Source organism: Rhodnius prolixus, unplaced genomic scaffold, assembly GCF_049639745.1.
Source record: "Rhodnius prolixus isolate KJV_2025 unplaced genomic scaffold, Rpr scaffold_2, whole genome shotgun sequence".
NCBI classification, from domain to species: domain Eukaryota; kingdom Metazoa; phylum Arthropoda; class Insecta; order Hemiptera; family Reduviidae; genus Rhodnius; species Rhodnius prolixus.
In genome coordinates, this window is record NW_027411592.1 from 44,122,038 (window position 1) to 44,143,021 (window position 20,984).

Sequence of the window (20,984 nt, forward strand, 5' to 3'; positions counted from 1 at the left end):
TTTTAGAAGTTTTCAACAATTTTTCAATTACGGTACATTTTTCAGTATCATTTTTAATTTGGCGTTTTCATTACATCTAATACTGCTATCCTTGTTTGGTATTCGTTAAAAAAATGTCTGTTTGTCTGAAATTATGTATCCATTTGAACTCAAACATAAAAATAACGCTGTGTTCAAGTTTTATATTTGGTTTAAATACGACTAAAGGACCCGACAAAATAAGCTTTACGTCGAAATCAGCTAATCTCGTTAATCGCTTTACCGAATAATTTTATTTATTTTTGAAATGTTTCTCTAAAATTACTCTTACAATTTGGTTTATTTATTACATTAATTAATTCAATAAAGTTTTTTGCAACCATCACACCAGGGAAACGGGAATGGTTACTACTGGGTGAGAGTTTGGTTGGGATACCCTTTAAAATTAAGATTTCATTGCAATTTAAGGATTTAATTTATTAGTACTATTAATCTTTTTATTTTATTTGTTATTTAGTATTTAGAGTAGCGCCTTGCTGCATTGAAATAATTAATTATTGCATTACCGGAGGATTTTCTAAAATAGTCTTGAGTTCTGTGTACCATTTTGTTGGAGGAAGATTAAATAATTAAAATGATATATTTAAAAAAATATGATTTAAAATATTAATAGGTATAAATTTAACCTTCCAGCGGGCGCGCCCAAAAAGTTACAGAAACGGGCGCGCATATTTTACAGATAAACTTTGGTATTTTTAATTTTTTCTATCAATAGAAGGAATGAAATTAATTAAATAACATCTGTAATTATTAATAATGAAATAACAAATAAAAAATGCTCAGAAAATGACAGTACTTTTTATTTTTTTCAAGTCAATAAGTATAATAATTACAATCAGCATGTTCAGCCACTAGACTATCTGAAAGCGTTCGCAGATATTTCCTCCTCGTATCTGAGATATACAATGTATTTTTCTGTCAGTAGAAAACAATATTCTTACAAACAATGTTGAAAATAGTTCAATTTGGTGGACATGTATACAAGAAAAAATATAAATAATTGGTAAATCTGGAAACTTACTCGATTGGTCGCGAGTATATGTCATGCACGGATCGACAATGGCAAAGAAATGTACAACCCTAAACAAGATGAGATAAGCACTAAAGAAAACTAGTCATGAGGCTGTAGCATTGCTTAAAGGACAGCACCCTCCGCCGTTCCGTCTCTAAACTGCGATTATTTTAGTCTTAGTCTGTATCTGTGAGATACTCGCCCGCTGGAAGGTTAAGCCATAAAATATAATAATTTTTACCAAAGAATAATATTTATTACCATTGTAGCAGTGCTCTTTTCCATATAAAATACTTAAATACGAAGTTTTGGATTTTGGCCAGCAGGAGGAGTAACTTTTCACTAAGCTACATTAATAAACTCATTTATAAGCATTACTATTTCACAATACTTAAATATGCTCCCATTTCAGGCAGCATCGCTTCCTTCACCATAACGATGGCTTACAGTGAAGAAGTTGGACATTAGAGTGGAAGACGTTTTCCATAGCTTTTCTCTGCCTCATCTTCTGATTTACGTCATTTTTTGTAAGAGATGAATTTTTACATTATCTTTAAAAGTCTTTTTCGTCGAACATGCTTTCAGATGCTTGCGTTTCGGAGAAGTTCCAGGAGATTTCACAGAGGAATTTAGGAAACAATCTTTTCTTTTTTTACAAAACCTTCTGGGGTAATCTTCTACGATTCTACTTCTGTCTTCTTTAAAAAGCCGTAAATAAATGCAAAATATGGGGATGATAATAGTAATTATTCGGATTTAACAGAGGTTTTGAGTGGCCCTGGTCTGAACAAAATAAATGGTTTAAACATTACTTTTTGCTTTGAAACAACCTAATAATATTATTTCCTTAAAAATATGTATGTTTCACGCATAAGAATACAAAGTTATTTCTTGATTTTGTTTTCTTTTATCGTTGAAATATCTTTCACTAATATTTTGAAAATGATCGTCCATGTAGATTATATAAACTCAAATACTTTATTACAAATATTATCCTCTCTCCACATTTGTTTCATTACTAAAACCAATAAGTATTAAATAATATTGTTGGCATCCAAGTTGAAGTTATTAATCCATGGAAACCGTTATAAATTCAAAACTTTGTCCGAAAGTACATTAACGCACCCGAGCGCTAGGCGCTCTCTAATCCATGGATGGATACCATAGTAGGGTCCGAACTCCACAGCTTCAAATCAAAACTTATTGGCGAGTAGACTGTGGGCATAAATTCTGTTTAAAACTCTTGTTTGATAATGATAAATGTTAGAGCCTGGCTAGTATGTAACACTGAGTCCGCCATAACCTCCCCTCTTAACACTGTGTTGCCTCGTTTTTGTTGTTGGATACCTTTTTCAGCCCTTTTCTTTTATGCACTTTATGTATACATATATGCTTTGGTAAATGGTTATACATTGACGTTTTAGATCTAGAATGCATTAACCATGTATAGCAGTTAATTTTTATTATAACTCGCTGAGTTCACTGCAGGAGATCAAGTAATCATGAGAATAAAAATTAATTTTTCCTTTATAATTGTAAGTTGTGATTTTAAACAGCCGTTCGATAATATTTACATATTACAGTCAATATTTAACGCATTGTGATCAGATATAAAGATTTTTTGTTTAACAAATTAAATCTTACCATAAACAACTATTCTTTCTAATCAACAAAAAAGAAAAAGTATTTAGTTTATTACTTTTGAAATAAGCCAGCAGCATAAATTCCAGTGGGAAGCCTTCAAATTCAAAAATACATTCATTACTTCAATACTAGGGTCCAAATTGATAAAAAAAAGAAAAAAAAGGTTAATTTTTTTAATACAATGAATTTTCTAAAACCTGGTCGACGCCTCTTACTAGAATTTAAAATTGATTCTTTAAAATTTGAATTTTTACTGAATGTTGACCACGACTCTTACCACTCGGCTAATGTAGCACCTTGATTCCCTAGATCTAACCATTATTTCCTCTGAATGTAACCATTATTTCCGCTGTATGTAAGTTTTTAATGTAACTCTAGCCAGCAATAAAAGAGCACGTTATTTGAATAGAATTTATTAAATGTCATTATCATTTATATGGCGATGCACTAATGTGTATTTGGAGACCGAAGTTCTGGTACCTCCCACTGTTCTTGTTCTCTAACTAGTGAATTAGGATCATTCCTTGCTTTTAACCTGAATTATTATCTCTTATACATGGCACTTATCACCTCCACAATAATCTAATAACCTGTCCAGGAAGGCGCCATTCAAAAAACAGCTCTCTTCTTCTTGTAATTTGTCTCCGCTTGTGATCTTTTCTTTCTTTGTTACTTTTTATTTATTTATTTCTTAAATACTACAGCTTTCTTTCTCTTTATATTACGTTCGCTTAATCGAGATTTGTTCTGGAGAAGCATTGTTTTTGTAATCTTGAATAAACCAAATCAAGTAGAACTTAACGGAACAATTCATTAGAGCTACTTTTGTTTAAACAATACCAGCATTAAAAGTACTGTTTGTATTATTACAAAATAAAGTTGATTTAATTATTTTAAATGTAAAGATTATTCTATCTTTTGTTGCCGCTTATACAGCTTGTAATCTAAAAGTTTACTCTGTACATTACTTTTAGCATACTTTATTCAGGTAAATTCACATTATAGACTTGAAAAATAATATTAAAGTATAGAGTTAGGATCTTAGAAATAACTTAAAAAAATGCTATCGTTACTTTTTTCATCTAAAAAGCAGAACTACTTCTTTTTTGAGGGGGTAATAATTATCTTATTGATCACTTTCGTTTTTGCCTTCTTAAGTTAGGAAAGTTGGACCCGTACTCTACAAACTATACACGTCAGATATAACTAAGTTATCCCTATATAACTATTCCACACATACGAGTATACGGACGATACAGCCATATTAGCTACAAGTACACTCCCTTCATCAGCTTCATGCAAGTTACAGACACGCTTACATAAAATAGAATCCTGGGCCAAGAAGTGGCGGATTAAAATGAACCCACAGAAATGCCAACATGCCACTCTCCTGCGGGGCTCCTGTCCACCTGTCCTCTTTAACAGCAATCCTCTTCCTTATACAGATCTGGTGCGCTACCTGGGGCTCTTCATAGACAAGCGTCTCACGTGGAACCCATACAATAGAATTAAAAGACAAGCAAAACGTGCGAAACAGCTTTACAGACTACTTTGACGACGCTCCAAATTGCCCATACTCGTATAAATCGAACATTCTCAAAAATACAATTCTATTCGCAAACCTATTTGGACTAGAGCTGTAGAGTTCAGCCAAACCAACAAACATACGTACAAACATTTCAGTAAAAACCACTCCGACAGATAGTTGACGCTCCTTTCTACGTGACTAACTTCACAACGACCTCAATATCCCATTCGTATACCAACTCGCCAATACGAAATATCGCAGGTTCCATACTGCTCTCTCTACTTGCTCCAAACCATTTTTGCAGTCTCTAGTCTCTACTGTTATTCCTGACAAAGCTCCAAGTCGACTGAATCGCCAGTGGTCCCGGGAATTCCTTAAGTTCTCAAGATCATCGTCATCATCGACTGCTCCACTGGTTATTTTCTCTCCTCCTGCTCTTTACGTATCTTATATATCTTCTATTTATATATGTATATCTTCCTTATATTTATATACAGATTATAAATAAATAATAATAGTAATAATAATAATAATAATATTACCCTTAGATTTTCTCTTCCTAGGAGCTTCTTACAGCTCACTGTCCGGTGATGGATAGAACCGGAGGCCGGCAGTGCACTGGAAAAAGCTCCGGGCGCTAATAACCTCAGCTGTTGATGCGCCAAAAAAATAATAATAATAATAAAGTAAGGAAAGTATTGCAATCGTATGAACTTTTTGAAATATTTTTCTAAAGTGTCCAAAAACCATATTCAGGTCTATAACATACATTATAAGTATTTCTATTTTATATCAGAAATATTCTATTTCTGCTAGAATTTCGTTAGAATGTGTGTCTCTATCATACTGTTAAGGAGGATATAACTTTATTTTGAAGACTTTTTAGTTTTTCTTTTTTTTTTTTATAGTTTTTCACGAAAATAATTTCTATGATTCTCTCTAAACTTTTTATTCACATCAAGCAGTTCTACAACTTTCATTCGGAAAATTAAAAATAATTTTGGCCACAATTTAAGCAGATCTAAAAGATGCGAAAAAATTAAAGAGTTAAGTTAGAGTACTCTAGTTCAACCACGGTATTCTTCAAGAAATGAAGAACAATTCAGGCTTGTTTAAGGAAATAATGGTTTGTATGTTAAACTTAGTCGGTTAACACCTTATGAGTGTCACAAATTGTGCGCTTCTTTGTTGAACACTAGTTACATTGCCAGGGCTATTTTCTTAATTTTTTTCTATTCGTATTTAATTAATTTTGCTTTTTCTTGCCCATCTTTTATTATTTTCTTGCAATTTCTTTCTTTTCTTTTTCATTGTTTTTAATTCTCTCACTTTGGCTCTTACTTTCACTAATCTTTTCTATAATAAATTACAATATATGAGTTGTGGCAAAATAATTACACTTATAAAGGAGTATATGCCCTACATTTTAAAGAAAATTTGCTAATCCTATTTTTTGTAGAAAAGGAGAAAAAAAAATATTCGAAATTGGGTGTTTTTCAACGTTACTCTTTTTTTCGTGAATTTCATTGACGATCAACTCTTACTGGTGAACATGTCAGGATAATTGCTAAAATTTATTTTAGGCCAATTTTAGCTAGTTCTAGCGTGCGCTTATAGAAATCAAATAGTAAAAACTATCTACTATTTTGTATTCAGCTTTTCTGTAAATAGACATTTTTTTTTTTTTTTTATTTATCCTTTTAATGTAATTTACGCCTGTACCCACAGGGTACAATAGGTAAATGCGATAAATGTATAAACAATTAACGTGTCAAACGTGAATGGCGGCCATCCAGTGGTGGCCGCCATTAGTCACCCAGTTGGTCACGGGGCCAACGGCGCCTCAGCCGTCTTCGAGGATTGGAGGGTAGCGTAGTTGTAGACAGGTTTACAGCTAAAGGGTTGGGATGAAATGAGAGATTTTGATGAAAATTTTTATAACGGATTTTGGCAAGTTCAGAGATGAGTGGAATTTGGAGATCTGTATGTATTGTGTGGTTGGCTAACATAGAATGGAGCGTCTACTATGCGGCGGAGAATTTTAGATTGGAGTGTTTGCAGTCTATTGATGTTTGATTTTTTAGGTGTTCCGTAAAGTTCGAGTCCGTAAGTCCATATTGGTGGTGAGAAGAGCTGTATAGAGTCGTCGTTTGTTCTGTAGTGAGAGTTTTGAGCGTTTGTCAAGTAGTCTGGCTAGAAGTTTGTATCGTTTGTTTAGTTCGGTACGTTTAAGTCTCGTATGGGGGTTCCAGGTAAGTCTCTTGTCTAGGTACATTCCAAGGTACCGCACATGGTCGGCTGGTGGGATAGGTGTATGATGTAAGAAGACAGGCGGTGGAGTTTGTCGTTTGAGTGTGAAGACTATGTATTTAGATTTAGTTGGGTTAATTTTTATACGCCAGTTTTCTAACCAAGGTAGACATTTCTGGTGAGAATATTAACTCAATTCTTATCCAAAAAGTGTTCCTCTTTCAACTTTCAAAAATAAAGAAAAATACAAAATAATTCATATCCAAATGGCATTATTTTTAAATGCTGATTATTTAAATAACGATAAAGTAAGTTTCATAAGTTACAAAATAATTGTTGAAATTAATGATTTTATAATTTCATTTAAAAAAGATTAATCATGATGTAGTAATTGTGTTTTGATGATGAATGCAGAATTAAAATTGCGCGTGTCAGATAATTAGCATCACTAACTCTACAAATCAAGGAGCTCTTAATTAAACTTGTTAATGTTTTCCTTTTTTCCCCTTTCCTTTAGTGCACTTCACTTTGCTTTGATAATGAAATAGAAGAAGGGGAATCCAGCAAAGTGCGCTTGTTTGGCACTTCACTCTCAATGTCTTCAGGACACACTTCTGAATTTTTATTTTATTATTACATTCTCTTTTGTTTAGGAAACGCGCTGAAGTCAAGTTTTAATCTTCCACTTTCTAAAATACTATTACGTTTTTTCGTGCACTTTTCAACGATCAACCCTTATACAACTGTCATTCAACTTATAAGCAATATAAATAATTATTCCAGAAGGAAGAAGAGAATTTACTGCTAGCCTAGTCACCATATTATCAGTTTCTTTCAAGAGTAATGGTTGTAAATAGACAACAAGTATATTGGTGGAAGACGGTGTTTTTATTGAATAGACCACAAAATCCAATGCATGGTTTTTGTATGCTTCTGGTGAACAAAGAAACATTCATTGTATTGTATTATATTGTATGTCTTCAGTTATTTGGTCAGTCGGTTACTAGCTGCTATCCAAATTTGACATTGTTATGTCAGAATAGGTTTTAATAGTGTCTTGTACGTTATTGTTAGTGCTTTTTTGTTAATGATTGGCTATAACAGTATCAGTTGGGTAATGATGGTTGCAGTTTTGTGTTGATGTGTCGATGTCCTGAGTTACGTCGAGATAGCACATTCCTTGATCTTACTGATTCTCCGAGTTTGTAGGAAAACACAGGTTAGCCGGAAATGAGAATTTTCCGACGGGTCTTATCCTACCGTCTTTTGTTTGTTGTGTTAACTAACTTAAGAATAATTTTTAACGAGGAGTATGAGCGGAAGTTCGTCAAGTTGATAACTGAGTGCTAGCGCAAAATAGTTACTCTAAGGGTACGTTTACAACGGAGCTGTGAGTATAGATGATAGCAGAGATGATAGCTGATAGAGTAAAATATAATCGCTGATTAGTGTGCACAATGGAGCTGTGATACATGCAACATGTCCGAGTAGTGAAGAAGAGTTTTTATGTTCAGCAGCCATGAAATGGTATATTTTAAAGAAAAAACGCTTTAGAAAATATCATGTACATCCCATAAATAAAAAACGAAGTACTTTGGGTGAATTTCACCATTTATATAAGGAACTTAGAAATTATCCGGATCATTTCTTTGATTAAGTGAGGATGGGTCCACCCACATTCGACTATATTTTAGAAAAAATAAGGTCAAAATTAAGAAAACTTTGGAAAAATTGTCATGGAAATCTTATAACCATAGAAGAAAAACTAGTGATTACTCTGGTAAGTAATGGTTTTATTGAGAAAAAACAAATAAATACACATAAAAATAAATGTAAGCACGATTTAAAAAACAAAATATTGTTTAAAAGTAAATAATAAAATAATAACCAAAAATAATGAGTAAAGACAGCACTAAATAATATTTCTACGTCCATTTTGAAGCTCCGATACTGGAGTTCAGCTAGCAGAAAAATGAAAAATTCAATTCTATCTATGCTCGTTTATACCAGCGAGTATGAGTCACTAGTCGCAGCTTCGTTGTGCACGCTCACATAAGAATGTACTAGGTTATTCTATAAGCGCTGATGCATCACTGCTATCATCTCCGCTATCATCTATGCTCACAGCTCCGTTGTAAACGTACCCTAAGACGCAAAATAGTAGTGGTAATAAATATTTAGTTAAATATGCCAAGTCTGCTAAGATTTTGGTCATTTACAGGAGAGAAGTAGTGCGATCCGCCCCAGATTTTAGACACTTCTGTTTCTTTTTTTTATTTTGAAGAGAGTCAATAATAGTCAGTACACTGGCGACCACTGGTTAGTGTTCTCTTGTTACTGACAACTCTGTGCATCACTGGACAGTAATCCATATCGCTAATCACTGAGCTAGACCGTCCCCTAATAGTTTTTTAAAACACAAAAAATAAATATTAAAGAAATGCTTTGCGTACGAGAACCATATTGATACCTAATACTGTAATAATAGAAAAAGAAATTCCAGTAATAGATAAATGGTGGGTAACTGGTTGAGAAGATGGAGTAGTTAGTAATAACTGGGTCAGAATATTGTGAAATGGACGATAGTTTGGGTCTGTATTTTGGAGCCAGTCCAACTGTGCCAATTCAATTAACACCTCCTTCACCAGTCTCAGATCCAGTTTTGAGAATGTTCCAACACCAACATCTACCACGCGCCAGGATACTATTAGCCCCTTCTTCTTCTTTTATATATGTACATCCTTCCATACATCCTTTGACATATACATAATATCCTCCTCCATCTGCCATATTCGCTCTACTTCACCCAAATTATTTTTAATTAAATAAATTTTATTACTACTTATACATCTATACAGTTTTTCCAATTTTATTTTAATTACTTCATTATTGAATATTAATTAACTATTTACCTAATGCTATTTTTTCCGCATAACAAAGCTTTCACTAATCATTTTCCCTAACACAATGTATGGCGCTGAAATAAATGTACAGCATGTATAATTCCTTGATGTTTGGCTCCCCCCAAAAAATATAATGTTAATCTAAAGTCTGATGTTTCTTGAATAATTGCTAACTAAACTTCTATTTGATACAAATGAGGTTTTTGAGAACTTCTTCAATTTGGATTCTTCTTATACTAATTAAAATATTGTATTACAGAAAATAGTTAACAATGCTAGAATGTTGATGAAACATTGGCCATATTAGCATCTTACATAATGTAATATTTAAAAAAAGAAGTCAAAAATTGAGGAAATTAACAATCAAAACCAAAAAATTCGGAAAATACTTTAAACCTATTTTATTGAAACAACTTTAATTAAAATGATTTATTGTTTTTCCTTCTAACATTAATAATTACTAATCTTATAGGTTTTTCATTCTTTAGACGCTCTTTTTTGAAAGCTTGGTGTATTGAACTTTTCAAATCTTTCTATAAAACTTTAAAAATTGTTTCTCTTCAAAACCAAAATCTGATTAACTTATCTTCTCTCATCTCGTTAGATATTTTAAATTTGAATCTGAAAATTTAAAATTATAGGAAATATTTTAAGAATACTTTTAGTTCAGTGATTAATTTTTTTTACCATGTCTGTTAAATTGAACAGAATGTATTTCGACCAGCAAACTATTACATTGTACACATGTATTGCAGTGATCAAGCTGTTGAAATGTAACTGGTGAAAGATGTTAATTCATTTAATACGATTTGGAATTGAACCAAACATTGTAAACGTTGAAGTTTACATATTCCAGTGGAAGAGAGAGGGTAGAAGTTGGCAATGTCTAATTGATTAGCGGGGATGATACTAAAGCGCTGGGACAAATTGGCACGTCCAATGTCTAATCAACTACGTTCGTACACTAATCCAAAAATAACCTGCATTTAGGTTCATAAAGTTAACCTGTAAATCACAGGCCAAACTATTAAGGCCTCTATTTGTACCTGTATTTATTCTTAGGGGACAATTGTCCCAGAATAATAAATTTCTTTTCTATTTCTATTTCTATTTCTTTCTGTTTGTAACATGATTTTAATGTTAGCACCAAAAATTATAAATAGTATTTGGCAATGATTGAATTTAAATACATATTAAATATTTTAATTTACCATTTAAATTATTAGCTTCTATTTTCTTTATTTAAATTTTGCGTAACAGCTAGTTTTAATGGGATAAATATGATCCCCATATTCTCGTGTTCCTTCCTCTCCATCGAGAAACTATTTCTGGGAGTAAGAGGACTTGAATGAGCAAGCCAGTATTGAGACAATCTTCAACATTAATCCTCTTCACCTTATGATTGATACTGGCCATTGGAAGCCATCCTCAGAACAACTGCTCAGGATAGTTCAGTGGAGAGGTGCATTGGCGTCAGGGAAAGGTCACTCTTACTATCAGTTATCTCCGTGTTTTATAATTCGTAGTGAGTTCTCGTAGTGGGTTCTCGTAGTGAGTTTGCGTTACCGGATAATGCGGGGGAATTTAGCCTCCATCCAGTTTCTTTTATTATGGGGGGGGGCGTCTTCTTTAGAATGTCTTTGAGATGACTTTGAAAATGAAGTGGTAATCTTCATTGCTGGTTCCTCTTGCTCTTGCTAGGACTTTCTTAGAGAAGCTACACTTCCCATGCTGTGAGGGGAGCAGTCTCACCTGACTCCAGGGAATACTAAAGGTTCTTCTGGGCCGCAGTGTAGTGTATTCCATGTATGTGTAAAGTTCCTATAATTATTGTTTGATTAGGTTACTTCAAGAACACATTTTACAAAGCTAAAGAAACTTATCAACAAAATGCTGGCGGATGGACGGATCCGAAAACGGACTTATTAAACAAAAGCAGATGTGCTAAATGACAGATGAAATGAAATTTTTGGTTTTGCATATTTCTGGATGACCTACTCACGCGACTTATTCGAGTAAGGAGTACCTTCTCCTTCTTTAACACACAGTAATTCCCCTTTTTTAGCACAAAAGTCCATGTAGCAACCCATCGTCCATCAATAAGGATTGCCAGCTTTTTCTGCCGCCCAAATTCCTTTAACATCTTCTCGCACCACATCTGATCTAATCCTCCTTACCGCTTATTAAGTTCTTTTCCCCAGGAGAATGTTTTCTCTTCAGCTGTGAAGTAGTAAAAAAAGGCATTGAGAAGTAACTAAACCAGATCTTCCTCCCTTAATCTTTACTGAAATTAAAGTTCAATAAACAGAAGCTTCAGGCATAAGTTTTATCATTACCTAGGTAATTCCAGTAATCTTACATGAATTATTCTAAACAGCTGATGAAAAACATGATGTTTTTTGGTAGGAAACAAAATTTAAAGAAAACAAGGTTTGGGCTGCCTAACATTAATTCCCAAAAATAAATTTCAGATTCAACTTTTAAAAAAAATATATATTTCATTACTAAATTATTAAAATAAATATTTAAAAAATTCATTTTTCAATATTCAATATTCATTTTTAGAAGGAAAGTAAATTCACAATATTGAATAATTCTGCGAATACTGTTAGGTAAATTGAAGTAAGCATAAAGAATTCTTAAGAACGTATCAATAATATATTTCTCAAAAAAGAATGTTAAAGATTCATGGTATATTTTTGCACTGAAAGCATTTTTATGTTTACCTGTCTTTTATCATTCAAATACTATGGCTCTTACCCGATTAATGTCTGCCTAAGTGTATGTCAAAACATCAACAAAATTAGCTGACGTCTCTGTACATATTTTTAAAATGTTAATATAATATTTATATTTAAATTTTGACTTAGGATCACTTCTATCCTGCATTAAACTTTACTGAAACCGAGTTGACCAAAATTAGCAATAAGTGATGCTTATTTTTTCAGGCGGGCTTTACATTCAACTACCAAAATTAGGTGTCGTGGACGGAGGCGACTAGCAAACATACTTTACTGTAAATTTCTTTTATTGACCATTAAATAAAATCCAAGGCCTAAGACCGGGGAATCGAACCCACTAACCAACAATACATCTAAGCTTCGCAGGTCTCGCCCCTAACCGCTCGGCTACCGTGGCGCCTAACATTAGCAATAATTTAAAGTATTTTTTGTAAATAATATAAAGTATATATCAGTCTAATGATCATGATGATGTAACGATGTGCGAAGTTGGTGAAAGATATCAGGAAAGTGGTCTTAAATACTAAAAAATGGGGCATCAGTTGGTCTAATTTAAGAGAAAGTTGACCCTAATTATCTCGTACTTTGTTGTTGGAAAAATGATCCTAATTACTTCCACGAGATGTCAAGTTATTGCTGGAAAAAGGTGATTTTACTTGCTTGGTGAGTTACCAATATAATAGCTTCAATGATTTTTTTTTGGAATATTTATCACATAGAATATTTATTTCTTTCCATCTAAGTGGTTATTTGAGATTATAAACTTACTTTTTCGGTCAACCCAGGCCAGAATTCACTCTTTTTCCAATGTTTTTGAAACATATTATGAAATGAGGACAACCCAGTTTGTAATATCCAGCCTTGCTCTAGTTATTGGCTATTTGGGTTTAAAAATCATTCTTTTCAGACGATCTAGGCTGCAATTCCGACACTTTCCATTCATTTTTTTTGCATATAATTTGATGTAAGGACGATCCTAAGTGTAACATCTAGCTTTGCTTTACAAAATGGTTATTTGAGAGTTGATATCCTATTTTACGGACGATCTAGGCTGGAATTCTGGCTTTGATCAGCATTTTTTATGCAGTAAGAAGGAGTTTGACAGAAACAACTAGCTCTAATAATGAAAATACGATGAAGAGTGTGGCTAGGATTTCATCTAGTACTTTTATAAGTATAATGTACGGTTTTGTCTCTTATATTATATAAAGTGCGGTTAAATGAGTTGTAGGAAGTCCTATAACCAATAAAATCAATTTACAGAATGAATTTACAATTTTTGAGACTTTTCAGAAACTGTCTCCGACAATTTTCTTTAAACATTTTATTGAAGATTGCCTACACATAATAATGTTTATTTAATTTAATTTATTATCAATTATTAAATTTAATTTAACACTATAATGTTTATTTAAATAAGGTTTCAAAAAAAAAAAAAAAAAAAAATATTTTTAGCGCATACCTGAGGGATGGAGAGGAATTTTTCTATTTCCATAAGCGTTATTTCAGCGTACTGAACGGTTTTACAAAGATCATAATATTTGTAAAAAGTAAATACGCTTCAATTTTCGTAGTATTATTTTAAAAGTATATGTTAAAACACCAGGAACTATAGAAGTAAAAGTCGTTTGAGTGCTCATACCACAATTTTATGAATTAACTTAGTCTTTTAACTTTAAAACAAAAGTAAAAGACATTTTAATGAAGCAAAAACAAACTAACAATAAAAAAAAATTGTTAATATTATGTATAAATAATAATAAGCCTTGTTCAGAATTTAAGGAAATAACAAAGAAGAAGGTTTTTTTTTGTCAAGAATGGCAGCCTGCTTCGGGCTTAGATACATCATGTTTTGTCCGTGCTTCGGCCACAAAGTGATGGGGATGTTTTTTAGTTGCGTGCCATGTGCGTGAGTCCCTTCGTCTTTCTCTCATGTTCCCCATATCCTGATGTAGTGTGCAGACCTGGTGCAGGATGGGTAAGTTTGCTAGCCGAGGGAAGTGGAGGGATTTTTCCGCATAGCCACACAGATAAGGGGTAGTTTTATATATATATATATACATGTTTGCGTCAGTGTATGTTTCTTTCGTGGCTAGCTAAAGGAGGCAGGCAGGAGAGAAAAGCAAGATGGGGTTCTTGGGTCAGCGTTTAGACTGCTGCAGTAGTGGCCAGCAGGAAAGAGACGAAGGCCATATTGGTGTGATATGAAGCGTCTATGTGTGCATGTTGTTGGGGATGAACACAACCAGCCTACTTACACACACAAGAACACATAGATACTACTGGCCGCCCCTTCTAGGATTGTATTCAGAGGCTGGCCACTCTAGATTATCCGGTTATATAGGCTCTGCCACAAAAAAACCTAACTTCTTTCTCTCACTTACCCCCACCCCCACTTCTCACGAAACTTCTGCCCTTCAAATTCTGCACACTTTATATATCGTATTCGAGGATGTAGCACCCCCTTCAACTGTTTTTTTTTGGAATAAGACACACGAGGAGGAAGAAATATGGTAAGATCATTCTTCTGCTAGAGCTGATATTTGAAGAATTTATTTACCGGAAGTGGTCATTGTAATATCTAAAGAAACGTTGAATTTCATAGCTTCTCTTTGTATTTAGATAGGTTCGATTCATTCCTTGGCCACTTTAAAGCCTTAGTTCTGCAGAAGTCCATCCTAGACAGTGGGCTAGTTCTCCGACTGACTGTACAATCAAAAAACTTTCTTTTTTTTTGGCATTGGCTTTCGCCATAGAGCCCAGCATCGTCTAGGTGCTTATCACTAGAATATCACTCACTCTCCATTCTTACTTATAAATACATTCGCTTCACACATTCATCCCTCTACTATATACAACTATATACTACAACTAATGGATGGATCAGTACTCTATATTCCTGCCATCCTTATAGCTTAATCGAAATAAAATCACGTAATCCTTCTCTAATCATTTTCTTCCATTCATTCTAATCGGCTATAACTTTTAAATACATTCTATATTTCATTGCTAGCTCTGCTAAAGATTTAAGCACATTGATGTTGGTGGAGAATATAATGTCTTCGTAGCGAAATGGTGCATCTAAATACCTGTATATGTCGTCAAACATTCGTTTCCTTTCTACCACATAACGTGGACATATCATTATTATATGTTTGAAATCCTCCTCCTCATTCCTTTTTGCAGTGTACCCATTTTCTGCTAAATCTCTGAAATTATTGCATTATTTATTTTTTATTTAAATTTAATATTTAACACTCCTACTATTTAATAATTTATTCAAGAAGAAAATTTGATCTCTATAATTTTTTTTGTTATTTTTTAATAAAATTCAAATTTTATTGTGTGAATAGTCAAACCAAACCCGCTGTAATTTACTTTTATAAAAATCAGAATAAATTATTTATACGTTTTTCTTACTAGTATTTTTAAGTAAACAACTACGTATAAATAAAGATTTAAAAGAATAATTGGAGTTGATAGTTACAGAAGGAAAAATACGTCAGAGAAGGGAGAATAGCTGGGTCTAGTACGTCGCTCGAGTCCTAGTTGAGAACCCAGAGATATGACTAAGGGTTTTATAAGTACACAATTCTGGCAGCATCATTTTCGAGACCCATTAAGCAACTTTATATTCCCCGGACGAGATATATATATACATATATCCTTGCTGGGTACGCATTGCTGTAGTGACGGAAGGATATATTCAACAATACGATGAAAAAGTTTTAAATAATTGAAATGCCAAATAATTATAGAACAAGATAAGATAGTAGACGGGACGGGACCTAGCCCCATGGCACCGCAGCCACAAAAGACTTATTGTGCCAGATTATAGAACAAGAACAGAAGTTTGGTTGATATAAATAAAAACAAATAATTTCGTTCTGTAGACAAAATTTAAGAATTGATTTGAGATGAGAAATTAAAATTTTGCATTATTATTTAAACCAGAAAGAAGGTGTTTTTCAAGAAAAAAAAATCCCTAGATTCAAAAAGCATTGTACTTTTAGCAAGTCAACTGCCTACACAACAAATGTCTACTAATCTTATGAACGATCTAAGTTGATTACAATAAAGCTCTCAGCTTATTTTTCACATTCTATTGTTCTAAAGACAACGGAAATGCTTTTGCAAATAAATTAGCAATGAAAAACAAAACAAATGGAAGAAAGGATTTCAAATAACCAGCCAACGCAGAAAATTTTAATAACATTTATTTCCTCCATAATACAAATAACAATAAACTAAATCATGTGACTTCGAAACAGTCACCAGTAAGAAGGCTCAAAGACACTAGATTTATATAGAAATGGAAGTCATCAAAGCACAAAACTAGATCTGATACAGATATACTGTGTAATGTATCTTCTACACATATTAATAAATTTGGATTTTCTAATTTAATATCTCGGCTAGACAAAAACCTTATTTGTTTTAATGTAACTTATTTGATGATTAAAATTTTGTATTTTTGTTCACTCTTTAATATTTAACCTTCTTTCTAATGAGCTTATTAAAATAGCTGTAGCTTTAATAGTTTGAGAAATATAGACAACTTTTTGCTAAAAAGTAGTAACACCTTGAAAAAACATAAAATTAAAAATATCTACAAAACGGAGCCGAATCGAGCCATAGTTTATATGGAATTTTTTGTTGCAAATGATGCCCAAAATCGCCTCCCGAAGTTACCGTAGTCTTATGCTGAACACCCTGTATACATGCGTACATGTGTACTTGTGTCATCCCTTATCACTCATCTCTTTTGCTTATTGTACTAGATGCAGTTGCAAAATAAATAAACAAATTAAAAAAAAAAATTACCCTTATGCGTTTGTTGATTTAGATTGTACCTCAGCTTACAGTAGTATTAGAAAACTAAATGTTTGCGGAAAATGTTAATATTAGAATTACACTAAAACGAAATCTTGACAGCGAATCCTCGGATTTTTTAATTTTACTGAAGTTTTTGACTGATTCAGCCTAATGAATAATCAGGCTTTGGTATCGTGTAAAATTAAATTGTCTAACTTTATTGCTTACTTCAACTATTTTAAAATTTTCCAGTTACATTGTTGACGTAGTAACAAAAGTTAACAACATCTGAGTACCTCCTGTTGTTAAATTATACTTGCAACTTATTAACACCCTCAGTAAATCATTTTACCCACACTTATTCCACGGCCATAGTAATACCACATTGTTGAGACTGCTTTAAAACATATTAAGTCTTTTCACTGTACGCACAAAACCTATAACCACTCAACCGAGCTTTAAAGTTTACGCGTGCTTCGTTGACAGTGGCTGTTGTTGCTGCCGCACGCTGTATGAAGTTCCACCCCTTCACCTCATGGCCTTCCATATTCCCTTACTAAAAGCTAGTAGCAAGGAGCGGTAGGAAATGTTGCCACCAATCTCCAGTAATTCTGTATGCATTAATTGCGTCATGCCCTTAAGCCTTAAGGGTGTGGAGATTGTCTGGTAACACCAACCCCGTTCCCCTTTTGTACATCTTCATTCTCCCATCTAAACGCGATTTCGGGTAGGGGAAACTTAAACCCTTGTAGAATACCATATTGCATGTCAGCCAGTAATGGAATTTTAATACCCGGTCTATGTGGTAGTCAAACTAAGGAAACATCTGACTGAATTGGAATTTGAAAACTGAATTATAAAACAAAATGCATAAAAGTTTGGTTTCCATTTACATATTGAAACATCATGTTAGAAAGGCTTCCAAAATTCTGTTGGTTTGATGTTGAAGAATAAAAAGTATTTAGAATGAGCTTCCTTTTTTTTTATAAGAAAATTCTTCGTAAGGACAAAAATGTTCTTTAAATGCAAAAAATAAAACAATATTTGAATGATCTTTATAATTTTTCATTTATTTGTACACTGCGACTTCTAATAAACTCCAAACATTAATAAATTTAATGCAGTAATTTATTGTAAGAGGCTGAAATGATTAGCTGAAGTATGAATGAAAACTCCGGGTATTTGCGTGTTCTTAACTTTTTAAACTGTAAGTTTTTATTAAGATTTAATTTTAAGGCTCATCAAGATCTATCATTATCGCAGCCTGGTGAGTGCCGCTTTCACTACCAGCCCCGGACAGTGATCTCTTACTGGTGACGTTCTATCAGCTGAACGGAAAGCTGTAGAGATTTCTAGGGAGAGAGAGAATCTAAAGACCAGCAGCTGAATTCAAATCTGAGATCATCACCTCGAGGGAATCCACTGGTGCTTCTCATATTAATTGAGAAATGTTGCAGAAAACTGCCTCTCAATTTTGTAATTACTTAAGGCATTTTTCATCTATATGTAAAAACTGGAGGGTAGGGATTGATTGATCTCTATAAGCTGCGTTGAAAATCATAGTTGAAGACTCCAATGAAGGTTAGGATCAAAGGAAACTGTGTCTCTCCTTAGGCATGCCGCTTATTCACAATCTTCCGCTCCTAGTTTCTTATCCTTTATTTTTATTGAACGGTTCTAGTCCTCATCGATAGATTCCTCTTTTTTTGCGTATTTATTCATACATTTTTGTCACATCAGAACAGGTTATTACTCATAAAATACTATTTTTTTATTACTTACATTTTCAAGTACCTTTCCTTTATTTCTCTTCTGTACCAATAATATGCCTGGTAGAGATTGTGCATTTTTCCTAGTTGATAAACCTCCAGGATGAATGTAGCGGCGAAGGTTTGTACAAACAAATGAACTTTAATCTCTCTGCATCTTACTGCTAATAAAGAGGTTTCTTTTTTCATTCTGTCCGATGTAACTAAACATCTGAAATGTAATTAATGGCTTCCATTCTCTATAGATTCTTATTGCTGTATAAATTTATAGAAGAGTTCGTACCAAGTAAGGTTATTAATTACAAACCAAAACGAAACATAGTGAATATTTAGTTGCTGTTTTTATATCAATCTTCAATCTTCAATCAATCTTAGGAATCCTTTTATCCTTAAAAATGATTTGGCAATACAATACTTCTAGAAGATTGGAATACAATCAATGTTAATTTCAATTAAATAAATACTTTGTTGCTCTCAATTTTGTATGAAGATTAATTGAATTACTTTAAGTGATTAATTATGTAAGCCGATTGCGAATTATTTCATGCGCGAAATTTTAGAACGGTTTACTAGCTTTGGATTAAAAAAAAAATTTATACGAGGGTCATGGATACATCACTACACTCCTGAGACCAAAGAACAATCTAAACAATGGGTTACCAAGGGGGAATCTGCGCCAAAAAAGGCGAAGACCGTTCCTTCGGCCGGAAAGATTATGGCGACTGTCTTTTGGGATTCGCAAGGAATAATCCTCATCGACTATCTGGAAAAGGGTAAAACTATTACAGGTGCATAATATTCATCGTTATTGGACCGTTTGAAAACCGAGCTGCAAGAAAAACGCCCACGATTGGCCCACAAAAAAGTCCTTTTCCATCACGACAACGCACCAGCTCACACCTCAGCGGTTGTGGTCGCAAAATTAATGGAAATAAGGTTCCAACTCGTTTCACATCCCCCCCTATTCTCCAGACTTGGCTCCCTCGGACTACTATTTGTTCCCCAATATGAAGAAATGGCTGGCGGGAAAAAGATTTTATTCAAACGAGGAGGTGATTGCAGAAACGAATGGCTATTTTTCAGACTTGGACAAATCCTATTATTCGGAAGGGATCAACAAACTAGAGCAGCGTTGGACGAAGTGTATAAGCCTAAAAGGAGACTATGTTGAAAAATAAAAAAGGTTTACCCCAAAAAATTAAGTAGTTTTTATTTTTGCACGGACTTTTTAAACGTACGTTGCCCACCAATTTGAAATTTTTATTTCTGGAAAAATTCAATAAGTGGAAGGGTAATTAAAATAATAGCCATTCTAATTCCTAATTTGATTCCCAAGACATCCCCCCCACGCCAAATTTAAAGATTGCTCAACCAGTTCTGGGAATTAGATTCACAGCGCAATTTTTGATGAGCAGACATCCTGCTGCGCGAAGGTAGACCATCTTAAAAATTCCACTCGCTATCGCCGTCTTTTTTATTCTTTTCATCTTCTGCTCTTCATAGATCTTGTTGGATATCCCTGCCTAAAAACACAAAGATAACATAACACTGTACTCGGCTCAATACTGCTAAAATTACGTTAGGAATTATAATTATTAAGTTTTTTAAGTATTTTTATCAGGTTTAGAATGTATTTTGACGACACATTGAGAAGCATTGATTTGGTGAAGGATTTCTTTTCTGGAATATTAAGCCCGTGTGCTTTTACATCCATACACTCAGACATCATTTGGTCGTTAGATATTTTTTCACATGAAAAAAAATGGAAGTGAAATGGTCCTCTAGGGAACCTAAGTTTCAGTAAAAAAAAAAGATAATAATTTATCTCAGCAAACTCTCAAAACAATGCAAGTTGTTTTCGAGTGACAGAGGCGTTATGGATTGGTATTTGAATTAAAGAATAACTACTTGACACTTGAACTTTGCAGAAATATACAGATATATCTTCAACTCGCTTCTCCTCTTATTCTCCTATACAAACATCAATCACCTTTAAAGTTCCTAACTTTGTTTCACTTCATATTTCCTAAAATTTCTAAACAAATAAAACGAATGGAAATTATTGATTATAACTTTTTAAGAACATCATTATCAAACCTTAGAATGATGTTTGTGAGAATCCCCCTCTACTATTTTTTCATTCTATACCTTTTTCCTATAATAAATTGGTCTTCTTAAATCTTTATTCTACCTATTCAATATTCTTTAGTCCTATAATTATTTTAGCTACTTCGTGCATTGTAAGACTCTTTATAAAATTAAATGATTATTTATAAATTCTAA

At 33.2% G+C, this 20,984-nt stretch overlaps 1 protein-coding gene across 10 annotated transcripts in view; it reads left to right on the plus strand.

Annotated features, from left to right (window-relative positions):
• Window positions 1-20,984, plus strand: part of LOC141449738 (discoidin domain-containing receptor 2-like) — a 587,266-nt gene that overhangs the window by 232,024 nt on the left and 334,258 nt on the right. For 2 of the 10 annotated variants that reach the window (XM_074119443.1, XM_074119442.1), the window contains exon 2: window positions 1,464-1,578. The exons of 7 other annotated variants lie outside the window; for them this stretch is intronic. The gene's annotated coding sequence lies outside the window, so the exon portion shown is untranslated. Of the gene's footprint in view, window positions 1-1,449; window positions 1,579-20,984 lie in introns of those variants that run through there. One more of the 10 variants, XM_074119444.1, reaches the window with a different exon arrangement.